Source organism: Oryx dammah, unplaced genomic scaffold (genome assembly GCF_014754425.2).
Source record: "Oryx dammah isolate SB20612 unplaced genomic scaffold, SCBI_Odam_1.1 HiC_scaffold_13, whole genome shotgun sequence".
NCBI lineage: Eukaryota > Metazoa > Chordata > Mammalia > Artiodactyla > Bovidae > Oryx > Oryx dammah.
Window position 1 is genome coordinate 19,994,824 of NW_024070197.1, and position 18,364 is coordinate 20,013,187.

The window sequence follows — 18,364 nt, forward strand, 5'->3', positions numbered from 1 at the left end:
GCATCTGCTAAAAAAGACACAGCTTCCCCCACCCGTCCACCCTGGGGAGACAAGCTCGGCTAACTCACCCTGTGACTGTGCACATATTCCAGCCCTTCTTTGGGCCTCTGGTTCTCATTAACAAAATCAAACTAACTCCATTCTCCAAGGCTGGAGTGAGACCAAAGTAAAATAATGGGTGAGAAAGAGCCCTATCCTAAGCACCTGACAGGAGAGGAAGAACAAAGGGTCAAGGTTCACGTGCTGAACTCCATCACTCCCTGGGCCTCAGTTTATCCTAAATCCAACCCACCAGTTGTTGACTCAGCTGCTTCCACATAAACACACTGAGTTGGGTCTCACACTCAGAGTGGATGTCCAGGGGCCTGGGTTTTCTTGCTCCTCCTGTTTCTCTGCTGCCTGCCCACGAACTGGGCCGCATGCTCACCCTGTCTGATTCTTCTTCACCTGACCCCACCCTCTCTGTAAGAGCTTCTTCCCACCCAACTGCTCCCCTCCAAAAAAGTCTTCTGGGCTTACCCCACAGGGCTTGGTCTAGGACAGGGAATCTCTAAGGTTCTCATGGTGAGGAGGCTTAGGACAGATCCCCAAGGTGATCCAGAGTAGCTGCTTCTCCCTGTGGAGGTGACCCTGGGCAACACGGGGGAGGTCTCCTTGTCTCTGCCCACCACTCCACCCCAGCTCTTCTAAGATGGAGACCTGCCTCTGTGGGAACTAAGGTGAGTTGAGAGGGTGTGAGCATGTCCTGGGGCAGGGACCCTTCTCCTCATCTGACCCAGGATGTGTATTCCACCCCACCCCCAACCCAACCGACCTAAAAGCTCCACGCCTTCTGAAAGGACAGTTGCCCCCCAGATGAGTTGAGTGCATCTTACAATATCTTGGATAAAGACAGACCTTGCTCTGTAGTGAGTGTACAGGTTGAGGGGAACCCGTACAAGGATGTGGCGAATACAAGTAAGGGGCAGTTGGTCCTCCTGGGACAGACACAAACCATCTCTTGGCTTGTGCTCAGCTGCAGAGAATTCCCTGAGGCTGCTGGGGAGACACTTCCATACTGTCCACCTGCCCCTCCCCTCTCCATGCCTACCTCTGATCCACAGCACCCTTATCTAATTTGGAGTTCGAAGAAAAGGCAGCATCTGATTTCCCCCAAATCCTTTTCTGTCTGACATCCCAGACCTCAAATGGGTGGGAAGGTAACTGTCAAAAACCTGTAGCTTTTGATCTCTGATTCTCACATGAATCTCCCTCTGAGATCATAGAAGCCCCACCTCACCGCCACCTAGGCCAACCTGAGTTCACCTGCAGCTGTGGGATAATCCCCCAGTGCAGACGCACCCCTCCTCAAGCATCTGCAACTCCCCTACCTGCTTGGTGGATTTCTCCAGCACCTGGGAGCTTGCTGAACCACTGGTAGGCTCAGTGGAAAGTGTGGGGATTCATGCCCACAGGGCAACCCTCAGATATTACAGACCCCAGCTTCCTTGACTGCTGGTGGGTCTCCTCAGAGGTGAGCTCCACACTCTCTCTCAAGGCACCCAGTGGCCTAGGGCCCCACCTGCCCACTTCCTTGGCCTTCCTCACTTTGGTGTTCACTGTCCTTAGTTCCTCTCTTAAGCACCTGATATCACCTCCCTAATTACCTACTTGCCCCCAAGTTCCTGTGTATGGGTCTCTGTTGGGAACACAAAGTCTCCTAGTGTCCTAGGTCCATCTGCCTGATCAGGAAGGACAAGAATTCAAGAGGAGGATGCTCAGTGAAGGCAGCAGGAGGAAGGCAGAGGGATACCATAGTTGACCCTTCAGAGGCATCACCACCCTACACAGAGAACAAGAACCTGGGTCTGGGAGGGGGATGTTCTTTGTCCATGTATTTCTCTATGGACCTTGCACTGAGATATTCCCAAACTGTCCTGACAAGGTGTTTTGAGGGTGCACCCCTATCCTAGCCCAAGGGAATCCATGTGGGAATCCAGGCAGAAGCTCACATTGCCCCACTGATTAAGTCCTGGGAGCCAGAAAGTCAGAGAGAGATGGGAGCAAGCTCTGGGTGCCAGGATAGAAATAATAGGACTGAGACAAGCTCCCAACAAGGAAAAGCCTCAAATCAAGCAATAGTGGAGGACACGAATGCAATGAAGCTGCATGGATAAACGCCTGTTTCACTGTTACCATCTAACCTGGAAGTTTATATTCAATTCCTTTTTTAAAATATTGTATAACACTGACTGCTCTTCTAAAGCTATGACATATCTACTCTCATCCTCAGGCTGGCCATGCTCATGGACTCAGAACACAGGATATCCAGCCAGTGCTTGAAATCCAGGCATCTGAAGGGGTTCACATCTGGAAGGCTCAGATGTTCTATGTGCCCCAGGAGGGTACCTGAGGAAGGCACACAGCTCAGCAGATCCTGAGGGATGCTCAGCACAGCAAAGAGTTGACAGAAACACAATTTCCACTGTGAAGGACAGCACAGGAAGCACACACATGGATGCATCATGTCCATTCCCAGATTACTGAGCTAAATGCAAATTGACTACCTGGCTAGACAAATGGGCCCCACTTGTAAAGTCTGCAGGGATGCACATAGCCCCATGTATTTGGGCAGCAGGGGCACAGAAACTGGCCTGGGCAACATAACACAGTCAGGTGAAGAGGCCCTGCTGATGATAGCAGGACAAGCCCAGATTCATATTATCACTGCTTCTACCACAAAAGCAGCTCTGAGGAGACACACAGGGCTGGCCCAGACTCAGGAGCATCTTCCACACCCAATCCGTGAGGAGCTAGCCCATTCTGCACTGTTTCAGAAGAGGCATGGAAGGAATAATAATAAATCAGAGAGATAGAATAATAAATCAGAGAGATACCTGAATCATTTTGGTCTAGTTGTCCAAGGGAAAAAAATGAGAGGAAAGCCCAAGATTACTGAGGAAGCCTCAAACTAAGAGAGATCCTGAGGAAAGGCCAGGAATATTAAATCAAGGCAGACTTCTCGCTGGTTAAATGTCCAGGGAAACTTTGCACAATGGTGCAATATGGTACACAGCTGTGTGGTATGCAATACAGGCTTACAAAACATTCTACCTGCATACTGACTGAACGCTTCAATTTTGGAAAAAATGTGAAAAATAAATATCTAGTTCCTCTTTCCATCTCAAAACACTGAAAAAGACAGTATTAGGAATTTAAAAATATAATTTTAAATATAAAAGTAAGAATTTAAAAGTATAATTCTACTAAGACAAAGAGAACAATATGGGGTTATCACCAGATGACTAAATATAACACATCTTCAGAGAACAGAAAGCAGAGAAAGATGTGGTGAGTGCAGGCAGAGAAAGCTGTATCTAACAAATCAGACAGAGCCAATTTTTCTTTAATTTCAAAGAGCTTTACACTTCGGAGGCACTGGGCAGTGCAGTGGGTAAGAGTAAATAAAGTTGCAGAGCTGATAAGAGGTCACTGGTGTGAAAGTTCTATGTGGAATCACTGCAATCTCTAATCCTCTGCCCCACCTCTTTTATTCATAGAACACCTGCATCCTTCAAGAAACAAACTAGAGAGGCAGCATGATGTAATGGTAAGATTAGGGACCCTGGAGGATTTCATGGTTCAAAAGTGGCTGTATTCAAAAGGTAAGTAATTTGAATGGCACAAATGTAAGCTAGGGGCTTCCCTGGTGGCTCAGCAGTAAAGAATCTGTCTGCCAAAGCAGGAGATACAGGTTCGATCCCTGGAGAAGGAAACAGCAATCTACTCCAGTCTTCTTGCCTGGGAAATCCATGGACAGAGGAGCCTGGCAGGCTATAGACCACAGGGCTGCAAACAGTCAAATATGACTTAGCAACTAAACAACAACAATGAAGAGAAAAATAAAAAATCAATTATAAGACAAACCCCATAAAGGCTATTAGCTGATATCTCTCCAGAAACTTTGCAGTCTGAAGGCAGTAGCCTGATACATTTAAAGTCCTGAAAGGGAGAAACCTACAGCCTAAGATACTGTGCCCAGCAAGATTATCATTTAGAATAGAAGGAGAGATAAAGAATTTCTCAAACAAGCAAAAACTAAAAGAATTCAGCAATACTAAACTTACACTGAAACGAAGACAAACTATCTACAAATAGAAAAGAGGCTAGAATTTCCAGGAAATGGAAAATCTCAATAGGAAAGGCAAATACACAAAAGGACTGACAATCACTTACACAAGCCAGTAAAATTCATCACTTTCACTGCCATGGCCTGGGTTCAATCACTGGTTGGGGAAATAAGATCTCACAAGCTGCAGGGCCAAAAAAAAAAAAAAAAATCAAAAATTCATAAGTGATTATAACTGTAATCTATAGTAAAAGGGTAAGCATGAAGATGTAAAATAGAACATAAAAGACAAAAAATATGGGGAAGGGGAAAATAAAAATGTAGATCTTTTAGAGTATGTTTGACCTTATAGGACTATCAGTTTAAAGCAAGTGGATATAGCTATGGGTCAACATACTTGAATTCCATGGTAACTGCAAATCAAAAACATACAGCAGATTCACAAAACCAAAAAGAAAGGAACTCAAGCATATAACAAAAGATCATCATCAAATCACACAAGAAAAAAGAAAAAAGGAGAAATGAACAAAGAAGAACTACAAAAAAATCTGGAAAACAGTTTTAAAATGGCAATAAGTACATGTTCATCAATAACTGCTTTAAACATCAATGGTCTAAATGTTCCAATCAAAAGACATAGAATGTCGGACTGAATTAAAAAACAAGAACCTATAATATGCCGTCTACAAGAGACTCAATGCAGGGGAAAGACACACAAGGACTTAAACTAAGGGAATGAAAAAGATACTTCATACAAATGAAACTGATGAGAAAGCAAAGGTACTCATAGAAGACAAAATAAATTTTAACACAATGGCCATTAAAAAAAAAAGACAAAGGACATTGTAGAATGATAAAGGGATCAATACAAGAAGAGGGTATTGTACTTGTTGATGTACACGCACCCAGTATAGGAGTACCTAAATATACAAAACAAACACTAACATAAACAAAGGCAACAGAAATCCTCAACGACACAACAGACCAGTTGGACTTAATTGATATCTACAAGACACTATATCCAAAAGATGCCAAAGGTGCCAAAGTACACATTCTCCTCAAGTATGGAACATTCCCTAGGTCACATACTAGTTCACATACTAGTCACATACTAGTTCACAAAACTAGCCTCAACAAATTTTAAAGGATAGGAATTATGTCAGGCATCTTTTCTAACCACAACAGTATGAACACTGTGGCAGTTGTAGCAGTTCTAAGGCAGAAGTTCACAGTAATCAAGTTGTCCTAAACAAACAAGAAAAGTCTGAAGTAAACAACCTACCACCTAAAAGCATTAGACAAATAAGAGCAAACAAAACCTAAAGTCAACATAAAGATGAAAATAATAAAGATCAGAGAGGAAACAAATAAAATAGAAATTTTTTTAAAAATAGAAAAGGTTAATAAAACCCAGAGTTGTTTTTTTGAAAAGATAAACAAAATCAACAAATCTCTAGCCAGGATCATCAAGAAGAAAAGAGAAAGGATCCAAATACACAAAATAAGGAATGAAAGAGGAAAAAAAAAAAACTGATACCACAGAAATACAAAAAATCATGAGACTACTATATGCCAACGAATTGGACAACCTGGAAGAAATGGACAAGTTTCTAGGAGCATACAGCCTGCCAAGAGTGGGTCAAGAAGAAACTGACAATTTGAACAGATCAATCAGCAGAAGTAAAATAGAATCTCTAATTTAAAAAAAAAAAGAAGTCCCTGCAAACAAAAGGCCAGGACTGGATGGATTTTCTGGGGAAATCTACCAAACATTACAAAAATAACTTATACTCATTCTTCTCAAACTATTCCAAAATGCTGAAGAGGAGGGAAATTTATCCAAATTCCAAATTTATCCTCTGAAGTCACCATCACTCTAATACCAAAACCAGACAAAGACACTATGGAAAAAGAAAATTACAGGCCAGTATCTTTGATGAGTATAGATGTAAAAATCCTCAACAAAATATTAGCAAACTGAATCCAATGATACATTTTAAAAAAAAAAAAAAGGTCATATACCACAATCAAGTTTGATTCATTCTAGGATCACAAAGAAAGTCAACATATGCAAATCAGGACTTCCTTGGTGGATAAGAAGATAGCGGATAAGAATCTGTCTGCCAACACAGGGGAACCAGGTTCAATTCCTGGTCCGGGAAGATTCCCCACATGCCACGAAGCAGCTCTTTAGTTTAGAGCCTATGTGCTCTAACTACTGAACTTGTGCCCTAGAGCCCAAAAGCCACAACTACTGAGCTCATGTGCTGCAACTACTGAAACCTGCACACCTAGAGTCTGTGCTCTGCAACTAGAGAAGCCACCACAATGAGAAGCCTGCACACTGCAACAAAGAGTAGCCCCCACTTGCTACAACTACGAAAACCTGCATGTAGTAATGAAGATGCGGAACAGCCAAAAATAAACAAATAACTTTTTAAAGTCAACACATGCAAATCAATCAATATATCATAGTAAGGAAAGACAAAAACATTATAATCTCAGTAGACAGAAAGTATGTGACAAAATTCAACATCCATTCACAATTAAAAAAAAAAAAAAAACCTCAGTCAGACATGACTTAGCAACTAAACAACAAAAAGTGGGTATAAAGGTAACAGCCCAACAATAATAAAAACCATTTATAACAAATCAACACCCAACATAATAATCAATGTTGAAAAGCTGAAAGCACTAAATTCAGGTCCAGTCTCACCACTTTAATTCAGCATAGTATTGGAAGTCTTAGCCACAGCAAACAGACAAGAAAAATAAATAAAAGGTATACAAATTAGGTTGGTAGCTCAGTCAGTAAAGACTCTGCCTGCAATGTAGGAAACCTGGGTTTGATCCTTAGGTCAAGAAGATCCTCTGGAGAAGGAAATGGCAACCCACTCCAGTACTCTTAGGGGGTTCCCAGGTGGCACAGTGGTAAAGAATCTGCCTGCCAATGCAGGAGACACAGGACATGCAGTTTCAATCCCTGGGTTGGTTAAGATCCCCTGGAGGAAGAAATGGCAACCCACCCCAGTTATCCTTGCCTGGAAAACCCCATCAGAGGAGCCTGGTGGGCTGCAGTCCATGGGGTTACAAAGAATCAGACATGACTAAGCAACTAACACACACACACAGAGATCCTACAGAGGCAGCAAAGCAAGAGAAGAAATAATCTATGCAGATTGGAAAGGAAAAAACAAACAGGTATTAGATATATTTATATAAGTCCAAAAGAATCTACAGATAAGATATTTTAATATAAAATAGTTAAAATTTTTGGTTGTGCTGGGTCTTCGTTGTGATACCCGGGCTTTCTATAGTTGCAGAGCATGGGCTCTGGAGCTCATGCAGTCAGTAACTGCAGCATGTGGGCTTAGCTGCCCTGCGACATGTGGGATCTTAATTCCCTGACCAGGGATAGAACCCATGTCCCCTGCATTGGAAGGCAGATTCTTTTTTTTATTTTTAATTATTTATTTTTAATTGGAGGACAATTGCTTTACAATATTATGTTAATTTCTACCATACATGAATCAGCCATAGTTATACATATGTCCCCTCCCTCCTAAACCTTTCTCCCACCTCCCACCCCATCCCACTCCTCTAGGTTGTCAGAGATTACCAGTTTGAGCTCAGAGTCATTCAGCAAATTCCCATTGGTTATTACATATGGTAATGTATGTTTCCATGCTACTCTTTCAATTTGTCTTACCCTCTCCTTCCCCTACCGTGTCCACAAGTCTGTTTTCCATGTTTGTGTCTCCACTGCTGCCCTGCAAATACGTTCATCGGTACTGTCTTTCTATATTCCATATATGTGTGTTAATGTATGATACTTGTTTTTCTCTTTTTGACACTTCACTCTGTGTAACAGGCTCTAGGTTCATCCAACTCATTAGAACTCACTCAAATGTATTCCTTTTTATGTTGAGTAGTATTCCATTGTGTATATGTACCACAACTTCTTTATCCATTCATCTGTCAATGGACATCTAGGTTGCTTCCATGTCCTGGCTATGGTAAATAGTGCTGCAATGAACACTGGAGTACATGTGTATTTTTCAGTTATGGTTTCCTCACAATACATGCCTAGTAGTGGGGTTGCTGGGTCATTTGGTAGACTTATTCTTGGTTTTGTAAGGAATCTCTATACTGTTCTCCATAGTGGCTGAATCAATTTACATTCCCACCAACACTGCAAGAGGGTTCCCTTTTCTCCACACCCTCTCCAGCATTTATTGTTTACAGATTTTTTTTTGATGATAGCCCTTCTGACCAGAATGAGGTGATAGCTCATTGTAGTTTTGATTCGCATTTCTCTAATGAGCAATGTTGAGCATATTTTCATGTTTTATTAGCCATCTGGATGTCTTCATTGGAGAAATGTCTGTTTAGGTATTCTGCCTGCTCACCTTTTTTTTTTTTAACCTGGGGTACAAATTTTATTGTCGAAATGGTTTCTGAAAAGTTATTATAGATATTTGAATTAGAAATAATAAAAACGAGCTGAAAATCAAAACTAGCCTAAAATAAGAATATCAGTTTGAGTAAGAAAAAGGCCATTCAGTTGTGTGACAGAAACAATTCAGACATCCTTATGGGACTTTAGTAAAAGCTGCTTTTCAAAATTTACATCCAATATTCTCCCTGTGTCTTAGGAGGACAGAGAAAAACTGATGGTAGCAGAGAGGATCAGCGAGGGGAGTGGCAGTGTTTTCTGCCCACTTTTTGACTGGGTTGTTTTTCTGATATTGAGCTGCATGAGCTCTTTGTGTATTCTGGAGATTAATCTTCTGTCAGTTGTTTCATTTGCTATTATTTTCCCCCATTCTGAAGGTCGTCTATTCACCTTGTTTATAGTTTCCTTTGCTATGCAAAAGCTTTGGAGTTTAAGTCCCACTTATTTTTGTTTTTTGATCAATGCCTCCTGTATAATGTCATGAACCTCCGTCCATAGTTCTTCAGGCACTCCGTCTATTGGATCGAATCCCTTGAATCTATTTCTCACTTCCACTGTATAATCATTAGGGATTTGATTTAGGTCATACCTGAATGGTCTAGTGGTTTTCCCTACTTTCTTCAATTTAAGTCTGAATTTGGCAATAAGGAGTTCATGATCTGAGCCACAGTCAGCTCTTGGTCTTGTTTTTGCTGACTGTATAGAACTTCTCCATCTTTGGCTACAAAGAATATAATCAATCTGATTTAAGTGTTGACCATCTGGTGATATCCATGTGTAGAGTCTTCTCTTGTGTTGTTGGAAGAGGGTGTATGCTATGACGAGTGCGTTCTTTTGGCAAAACTGGTAAACTTTACCCTGCTTCATTTTGTCCTCCAAGACCAAATGTGCCTATTACTCCAGGTATCTCTTGACTTCCTGCTTTTGCATTCCAGTCCCCTATGATGAAAAGGAAAAGTTTTCCGGGCGTTAGTTCTAGAAGGTCTCGTAGGTCTTCATAGAACCATTCAACTTCAGCTTCTTCAGCATTACTTGCTGGAGCATAGACTTGGATTACTGTGATGTTGAATGATTTGCCTTGGAAACAAACCAAGACCATTCTGCCCTTTTTGAGACTGCACCCAAGTACTGCATTTCAGACTCCTCTGGTGACTATGAGCAGTACTCCATTTCTTCTAAACGATTCTTGCCCACAGTAGTAAATATAATGGTCATCTGAATTAAATTCACCCATCCAGTCCATTTTAGTTAAAACTCAACATTCAAAAAACAAAGATCATGGCACCCGGTCCCATCGCTCCATGGCAAATCGATGGGCAAACAGTGGAAACAGTGACAGACTTTATTTGGGGGGGGGGGGGCTCCAAAATCACTGCAGATGGTGACTGCAGCCATGAAATTAAAAGACGCTTGCTCCATGGAAGAAAAGCTATAACCAACCTAGATAGCATATTAAGAAGTAGAGACATTACTTTGCTGACAAAGGTCCATCTAGTCAAAGCTATGGTTTCTCCCAGTAGTCATGTATGGATGTGAGAGTTGGACTATAAAGAAAGCTGAGCACTGAAGAATTGATGCTTTTGAACTGTGGTGTTGGAGAAGACTCTTGAGAGTCCCTTGGACTGCAAGGAGATCAAATCAGTTAATCCTAAAGGAAATCAGTCCTGAATATTCATTGGAAGGACTGATGCTAAAGCTGAAACTCCAATACTTTGGCCACCTGATGTGAAGAACTGACTCACTGGAAAAGACCCTTATGTTGGGCAAGATTGAAGGCAGGAGAAGAATGGGATGACAGAGGATGAGATGGTTGGATGGTATCAGCGACTCGATGGACATGAGTTTGAGCAAGCTTCGGGAGTTGGTGACGAACAGGGAAGCCTGGCATGCTGCAGTCCATGTGGTTGCAAAGAGTTGGACATGACTGAGTGACTGAACTGAACTGATTTTTGTTTTTATTTCCATTACTCTAGAAGGTGGGTCACAGAGGATCTTCCTATGATATATGTCAAAGAGTGTTCTGCCTAGGTTTTCCTCTAAGAGTTTTATAATTTCTGATCTTACATTTAGGTCTTTAATCCATTTTGAGTTTATCTTTGTTAATGGTGTTAGGAAGTGTTCTAATTTCCTTCTTTTACACGTAGCAGTCCAGTTTTCCCAGCACCACTTATTGAAGAGACTATCTTTTCTCCAGTGTATATTCTTGCCTCCTGTGTCAAAGATAAAGTGCCCATAGGTGCGTGGGTTTATCTCTGGGCTTTCTATCTTGTTCCATTGGTCTATATTTCTGTTTTGTAACAATACCATACTCTCTTGATGACTGTAGCTTTGTAGTAGTATAGTCTGAAGTTGAAGAAGGCAATGGCAACCTACTCCAGTACTCTTGCCTGGAAAACCCCACGGACGGAGGAGCCTGTGGGCTGCAGTCCATGGGGTCGCTAAGAGTCGGACACAACTGAGCGACTTCACTTTGACTTTTCACTTTCATGCATTGGAGAAGGAAATGGCAACCCACTCCAGTGTTCTTGCCTGGAAAATCCCAGGGGCGGAGGAGTCTGGTGGGCTGCCATCTATGGGGTCGTGCAGAGTTGGACACAACTGAAGCAACTTAGCAGCAGCAGCAGTCTGAAGTCAAGAAGGTTGATTCCTCCAGCTCTATTCTTCTTTCTCAAGATTGCTTTAGCTATTCAGGGTCTTTTTTGTTTCTATACAAACTGAATTTTTTTTTTCTAGTTCTGTGATAAATGGAAAGGCAGATTCTTAACCACTCTACCACAAGAGAAGTCCCAGCACTCTCATTTTTGACAAAGACAGCACTTGAAAAGCAGTGGGAAAGTGATAAAATTTTCCTACTGGTACCAGGAAAAGATATCTACATGAAAAAGTAATTGGACTCCTACCTCACAACCACACACAAAATTTAATACTATATGTATTATAGACCTCAATGGGAAAGGTAAAACAATTAAAGTCTTTAGAAACGATATAAAAGAATATTTTTATAACTTTGGGAATAACAAGATTTTTAAAACAAAACACACAAACATACACACAACCCTGACCTTAAGGGATAGCCATGATAAATTCAATTATATTAAATTTTAAACTTGGGTTTATTAAAATACCATTAAGAAAGTAAAAAAGGTAATTCATTGTGTTAGGAAAGATATTTTCAACAAATAATCAACCAAGGTCTCTTATCCAGAATATAAAAAGAACAACTGGTTCTAATTATTCAAGTAGAGGGGGGGAAGTAAGAAAATACATAAATGGCGAAAATACTTCCACTCGTATTTCACAAAATTATCGATAAATGTATGAAGTGTTCAATACATCAGTAAAAGCAAATTGAAAGCACAATGAGATATCTTTGTACATCTCCCTACCAGTGACTAATATCACAAAGAGTTATAATACCAGCTATTTATTGGTGCTATAGAGCAAGCAGGAATTAACACACTGCTACTAGGGATGTACACTGATGCAATAACTTTTCTATTTTAAAGTTAAAAATGTTTTTCTAGAAGATCACACAAAAGTTGGGAAGGGAAGGAAGAATGTCAACTCGCCTACATCAAATTCTGGGCTGAGAAGGGATAAAGAGCTGGTTACGGAAACTAGCAGCTGGAGCAAACCACAGAGATCAAGATAGTACCCAGCCAACAGACCAGCAGCCTGGATCCACCAACTTTATGATCACTGGTGGAGTTCAGCAGGGATGACAGAGGTGCTGGCTCCAGCTTTTCTGGAAGGGAAAAGCTGCAGTTGACTCTTTAACAGGTTCCTGGTGGTCTTGTGCTCCTCTCAGTCACTGCCATAGAATTCCTCATGACCATATTCTGCCTGGTGTCCTCATCCAGGCAGGGTTTGAGCTGGGTAAGAGCCTTTGACATGACATCTCTTAAAGAAGGTATGCTTTGTGTGTTGAACTTGTATGTGTATGTGATTACACTCTTGGATCCTCTCAGGAGTCTGAAGCAAGAAGCTGGAACAAAAGTCCCTATTCTGCTGCTTTGCAAATGCTGTAGATACAGTCAAAGACTGGCAAGATGGCTGAGGCCCAAACTTCAAAACAAACTGCTCCCAGGGCAGCCTCTTCAGTTTCACCAGGGTCCCCATCCATCCCACCCCCTTGGCAGGGGGAGGGGGAGGGTCACGGGGGTGCGGGATTGGATTCCTGTACTATTGTGCCCATTCCTTGGTCAGCAGGCACCAGTCTCAGACTGAGGTCTCTGCCTGACAGTCTCTATCCAACTCCTGCCCCAGAATCCCTCAAAGTCCATATGACTCCCCACCCTGGGGGCCACAGAAAGGCAAAGGAAGTGAGCTGTGTGAGGAATGCATTGTTTGGGGACAAGGCTCTTTTCCATAGCCCAGTCTGGCCACAGGACCAACAATCCCTGGCTGAAAAATCACACAGCTCCCGTAAACAGAGGGTGCTCAGTCACCTTACCAGGCTCATGTGGGAGCCAGTCTGGCTGGAGAGGCAGGAAGCCTGGCTGAGGAAACCCAGAAATACCACTAGCACTGTTGGCTCAGCTGGAAGACCATCCAGTTCCCAAAATGACCTGGCTGAGAGGCAGGGAGATCAATGCCAGAACTCACACTCTACTCCACCACTAACTCCCATACTCAGCATCAAGATCCAGGTATTGCAGTAATCACAACGGACCCTACTGCAGTCAGTCTACCCCACATTTCCTCTGGCCCCTGCAGCCCTCCTTCTCTGCTCTGCTACAGTTGAATACAACTACGCACCACTCTGATGTATTTCACTGTGTCGTGTCCTGTTGTGTTCCACTGTGGTGTGAAACCTCCCTATCCAGGTACCTCTAAGGCCTCAACTATGAGAAGCCCCCAGGCCCTACTTGGCCCTCAGGAAAGGCTTGTTTCCTCTATGCCTCTGTTCCCTGGCTCACTCTGCTTGGTCCTCATGCTGACCCCTCTGCTGCTCACCTACCACTGATCATCCCCCTCTCTGAAGCTAGCTCACAGTGGAGATCTCCCCAAGTGTTCCCTCCCCTCCATCCTCCAGCTCAGACATCTCTAACAGCAACCAGATGTCAGATTAACTCCTGACTCAATACACCCCCAGGCCTCAGGGCCACCTTCTGCTCAGATACTTGGCATAGAGAATGGTTCACACTTGCTCTTGAGTATGCTCACCTGGTGGCCTCTTTGCTATAGCACATGCTGCCCCTCTGGCCCTGGGTTTGTTCTGGACCTCTCTTTGCTGCTGGGCACAGGCAGGAATAAAAACTCACCACCCTTCCCCAACAATCTCAGTTCTGACACCAGCTATGGTGGTACAGGGGAGACCAAGCTTTGTTTCTTTTCTTGGCATCCTCATTCCCCACCATACACTTTTACCTGGAGAAAGCTGGAGGGAATTATAAAAGAAAACCTACCCTGTTACCCAGCTACAGAGAGCCGTACCCCAAGCAGTGCTGGTATGCCTTTCCTAGCCCATCCTCATCACCGTATTCCCAGGTGTCCTCCCTCAGCCTAGAGACTTTCAGGGCCAACCCGCTGTGGTTCAGTCTCTTGACCCCAAACTTTACCTGAGTTCTCACTGCCAGTCTGAACTACCCTTTCCAAACCCCTCAAAGCCCATGTCTTCTTTCTCTATAACTCAGGTTGCTATCAGCAAACTACCCCCTAGCCTCTTCTCAGAATGTTCCCTTCACTCTCTTTTGATAAGTGAACTTGCCATATTAAGGCAGGTATGTTCACACAAAGATGTGCATAATCAAAATAAGGAAGAAATACTCATAACTATTACAGTCTTTATTTCTGCAACTGTTCATGTGATCATCAGTTCAGTTCAGTCGCTCAGTCATGTCCGACTCTTTGCGACCACATGGACTGCAGCACACGGCTTCCCTGTCCATCACCAACTCCCGGAGTTTGCTCAAACTCATGTCCATCGAGTTGCTGATGCCATCCAACCATCTCATCCTCTGTCGTCCCTTTCTCCTCCACCTTCAATCTCTCCCAGCATCAGGATCTTTTCCGATGAGTCAGTTCTTCACATCAGGTGGCCAAAGTATTGGAGTTTCAGCTTCAGCGTCAGTGGCCCGCCGCCGGGGCAGGGGCTCTGGGTGCAGCAGACCTGGGTATGGCATAAGCCCTTTTAGAGGAGGTCGCCATCAACCCCACCAGAGAGCCGCCAGAACTTCCACAGGACGGGGGAAACAGACTGCTGGAGGGCACAAACAGAACCTTGTACGCACCAGGACCCAGGAGAAAGGAGCAGTGACCCCACAAGAGACTGACCCAGAATCTCCGGCAGAGGCGTGTGCTGGCAGCGCCCTGTTGCAGGGTCGGGGGCAATGAGTGAGGCAGTGCAGGCACAGGACCTTTTGAAGGAGGTCGCCATTGTCTTCATTACTTCCACCATAGTTTGGCCTCAGGTCAAACAACAGGGAGGGAACACAGCCCCACCCATCAATAGAAAACTGGATTAAAGATTTACTGAGCATGGCCCCGCCCACCAGAACAAGACCCAGTTTCCCCCTCAGTCAGTCTCTCCCATCAGGAAGCTTCCATAAGCCTCTTATCCTGATCCATCAGAAGGCAGACAGACTGAAAACCACAATCACAGAAAACTAACCAAACTGATCACGTGGACCACAGCTTTGTCTAACTCAATGTAACTATGAGCCATGCCTTGTAAGGCCACTCAAGATGGACGGGTCATGGTGGAGAGTTCTGACAAAATATGGTCCACTGGAGAAGGGAATGGCAAACCACTTCAATATTCTTGCCTTGAGAATTCCATGACAGCATGAAAAGGCAAAAAGATAGGACATGAAACATGAACTCCCCAGGTTGGTAGGTGCCCAATATGCTATGGGAGATCAGTGGAGAGAGAAATAACTCCAGAAAGAATGAAGAGAAGGAACCAAATCAAAAACAACAGCCAGTTGTAAATGTGACTGGTGATGGAAGTAAAGTCTGATGCTGTAAAGAGCAATACTGCATAGGAACCTGGAATGTTAGGTTCATGAATCAAAGCAAAATATAAGTGATCAAACAGGAGATGGCAAGAGTGAACATTGACATTTTAGGAATCAGTGAACTAAAATGGACTGGGATGGGTGAATTTAACTCAGATGACCATTGTATCTACTACTGTGGACAGGAATCCCTTAGAAGAAAAGGAGTAGCCATCATAGTAAACAAGAGAGTCTGAAATGCAGTACTTGGATGCAATCTCAAAAACAACACAGTGATCTCTGTTTGTTTCCAAGGCAAACCATGTGATCATAGCTAGTATTTATAATTCTAACTACATTTCCACTACCCTACTCTATATGCCTTTTGCTCTCAGAAAACACCTTGGCCTGTCATTCTTCTTTCCCTGCAGAGTGACACAGACTTTCATTTCTGAAGGGTCTGGCACATTAGTAGTTCTGTCTATAGTGGGGAGTTGTAGTTTTTCATTAATTTTACCATATATGTAAGGTATACTAATACAATAATATACAATATAAGGGAGCACCAAGAGACGCCACAGGAGATCTCCTGTGTTCCAGACATACTTCTCCTCACTCTCATTACATAATAGGAACAGACTTTTCCCTCTGTAATTAAAACCAATCACCCCAGTCACCGCAATAACCTCTTCTTGGCCTGGTCAGTGGGATCGGAGACCACATTGGCCAAGAAGCAGTCTCAAACTAGTTCTGTGTCCCCCAGTGAAAGTATTCCTCCCTTGAGAACTAAAACTTCCAAATCCCAAAGTTTCAGGGACAGAAAGCAAAAAAAAAAAAAATTGTTGCTATTGGATCACTAGGGCTAATAGAGAAGACAACCCTCAATTGTCAAGACTCATGAATCCAGGTTGCATGGGAAAAAACCTGCAAGAAGACCCAAGAAGTGGTGATATGCCTCCTCCAGTCAGGGGATGGGTTATTCAGACACTGATTGCTGACTGAGAGCACACATCGCATCCTGGAGGACACTGCGCCAGCCCCACAGGGTGTTCTTACCCAGCCAGCACCATGTATGTCCGAGTCTTCAAAAGGCTATGCAAAATACTCTCAACTGCTTCTGGTTGAGGGGAAACATGGAAATACCAGTAATGTCAATGAGCATGAGACAACTAGCACACTACATCTGCTGTAAAGTGAGTCCTTGGTCAGAGGGGATGCTGGCTAGGACACCACTGATGTCAAGTAAAGCACTTCCTAACCTAAGATGGTCTAAACCTTCATGCAGCCGGTAGTCCCAGCAGTGGCCAGAGTAACAGGTGAGGCTGACATGATTCAAAGTGGCGCACAAAGTGGACACCATGGGGAAGGGGCAGGTGTGACCAACTGAGAGAGTAGCACTGAAACATATATCTTACCATATGTAAAACAGATAGCCAGTGAGAATTAGCTGTATGACTCAGGGAGCTCAAATCCAGGGCTCTGTGACAAACTAGAGGGGTGGGATAGGGTGGAAGGTGGGAGGGAGGTTCAAGAGAGAGGAGACATATGCATACCTACGACTGATTCTTGCTGATGTATGGCAGAAATCAACATAGCATAGTAAAGCAATTATCCTCCAATTAAAATTAAAAAATAAAACAAAGTGGCATATGAGAGATGTTTGGTACCCACCTTTTTCTCTTTCCTCTTTTCTTCCCCAGATCATCTCATGGATATTATGAAGCTGAAACACTGTCTTTATGGTATGAACTCTCAAGTTTGTACCCTCAGTCTAGGAGTTCCAAACTCCTAACTGCCTATTTGAAATCTCCCATTGGATGTTTTCAATACTTCTAATCTATTAATAGTTTGTCCAAAGTCCAAAACGTAACTCTTAATTTCCCCAAAAATAACCTGTATCTTCCTAACCATGAGAAAGTCTTCTTCATCTCAATAAATAGTATCCCAGAACCTAGATTTCCCCCTTTCCCTCACCATTCACATCAAATCCACCAGATTTCCTATAAAATCTGTGTCTAAAGCCTATCTTGTCTCTGTTGTCTTCTCTCAGGATACTCCACCATGACCTTGGTGGAGAAATCTCTCCCCAGAGGAGGACAAGGCAACACCCATCTGCATGACCTCCCCAATAACCACTTCAGCGCAGATGTGGGAACAAAAGCCAAGTGGTGAAGCTTGAGGACCAAGGGGGAAGATGTGGAAGTGGAGACAGAGTAGTCAAGTCTTACAGGGAGTTTTGCTGTGAAGGGAAATAAGGTCAGTACAATTGCCACCCCCACCCCAGGGGTGGGGTGGCATCAGCATCCCACTCTGCTCTCAGGGTCGCTGAGACTGTTCCCAGTCAAAGTTAGCCGTCAGTCTCATCATCCCTACACAAAATATCCCAACACCCTCAATCACACCGTCTCCCACAAGTCAAGGCAGCTTTTCTCCTCAGGGTCAGCATGACTCTTCCACACTAGGACTAGAGAACAGGCAAAGAAGTGGAGGTGTGAAAGGGGAGCCTGACATAGCAGGGCACAGAGAGGAAGTTGTGAATGGAGGGATGAGGGTATCGTTTCTGAATGAGGAAATTTCCATGCCCTGGTCTGGCCTCAAGGATAATGGTTCCTGGAGGAGACCCACACAGCTCAGGAATAAGGCCAACACTCAGGCCCCACAACAGGCTCAGACTGAGAATGGGACTGGGTCCAAAGAGGGAGGAAGCCTGGCTGGGAATTTGGAATGCCTTATTCACTCTCCTGGCTCAACTCAGAGGTCATCAGGTTCCGTGGGATAAAAGGCAGGTAAGGCAAATATCTCAAGCAGGGTGATGTCCCTGGCCTCCCACCACCACCACTCCTGCAGTGTCCTCAGGGCTGA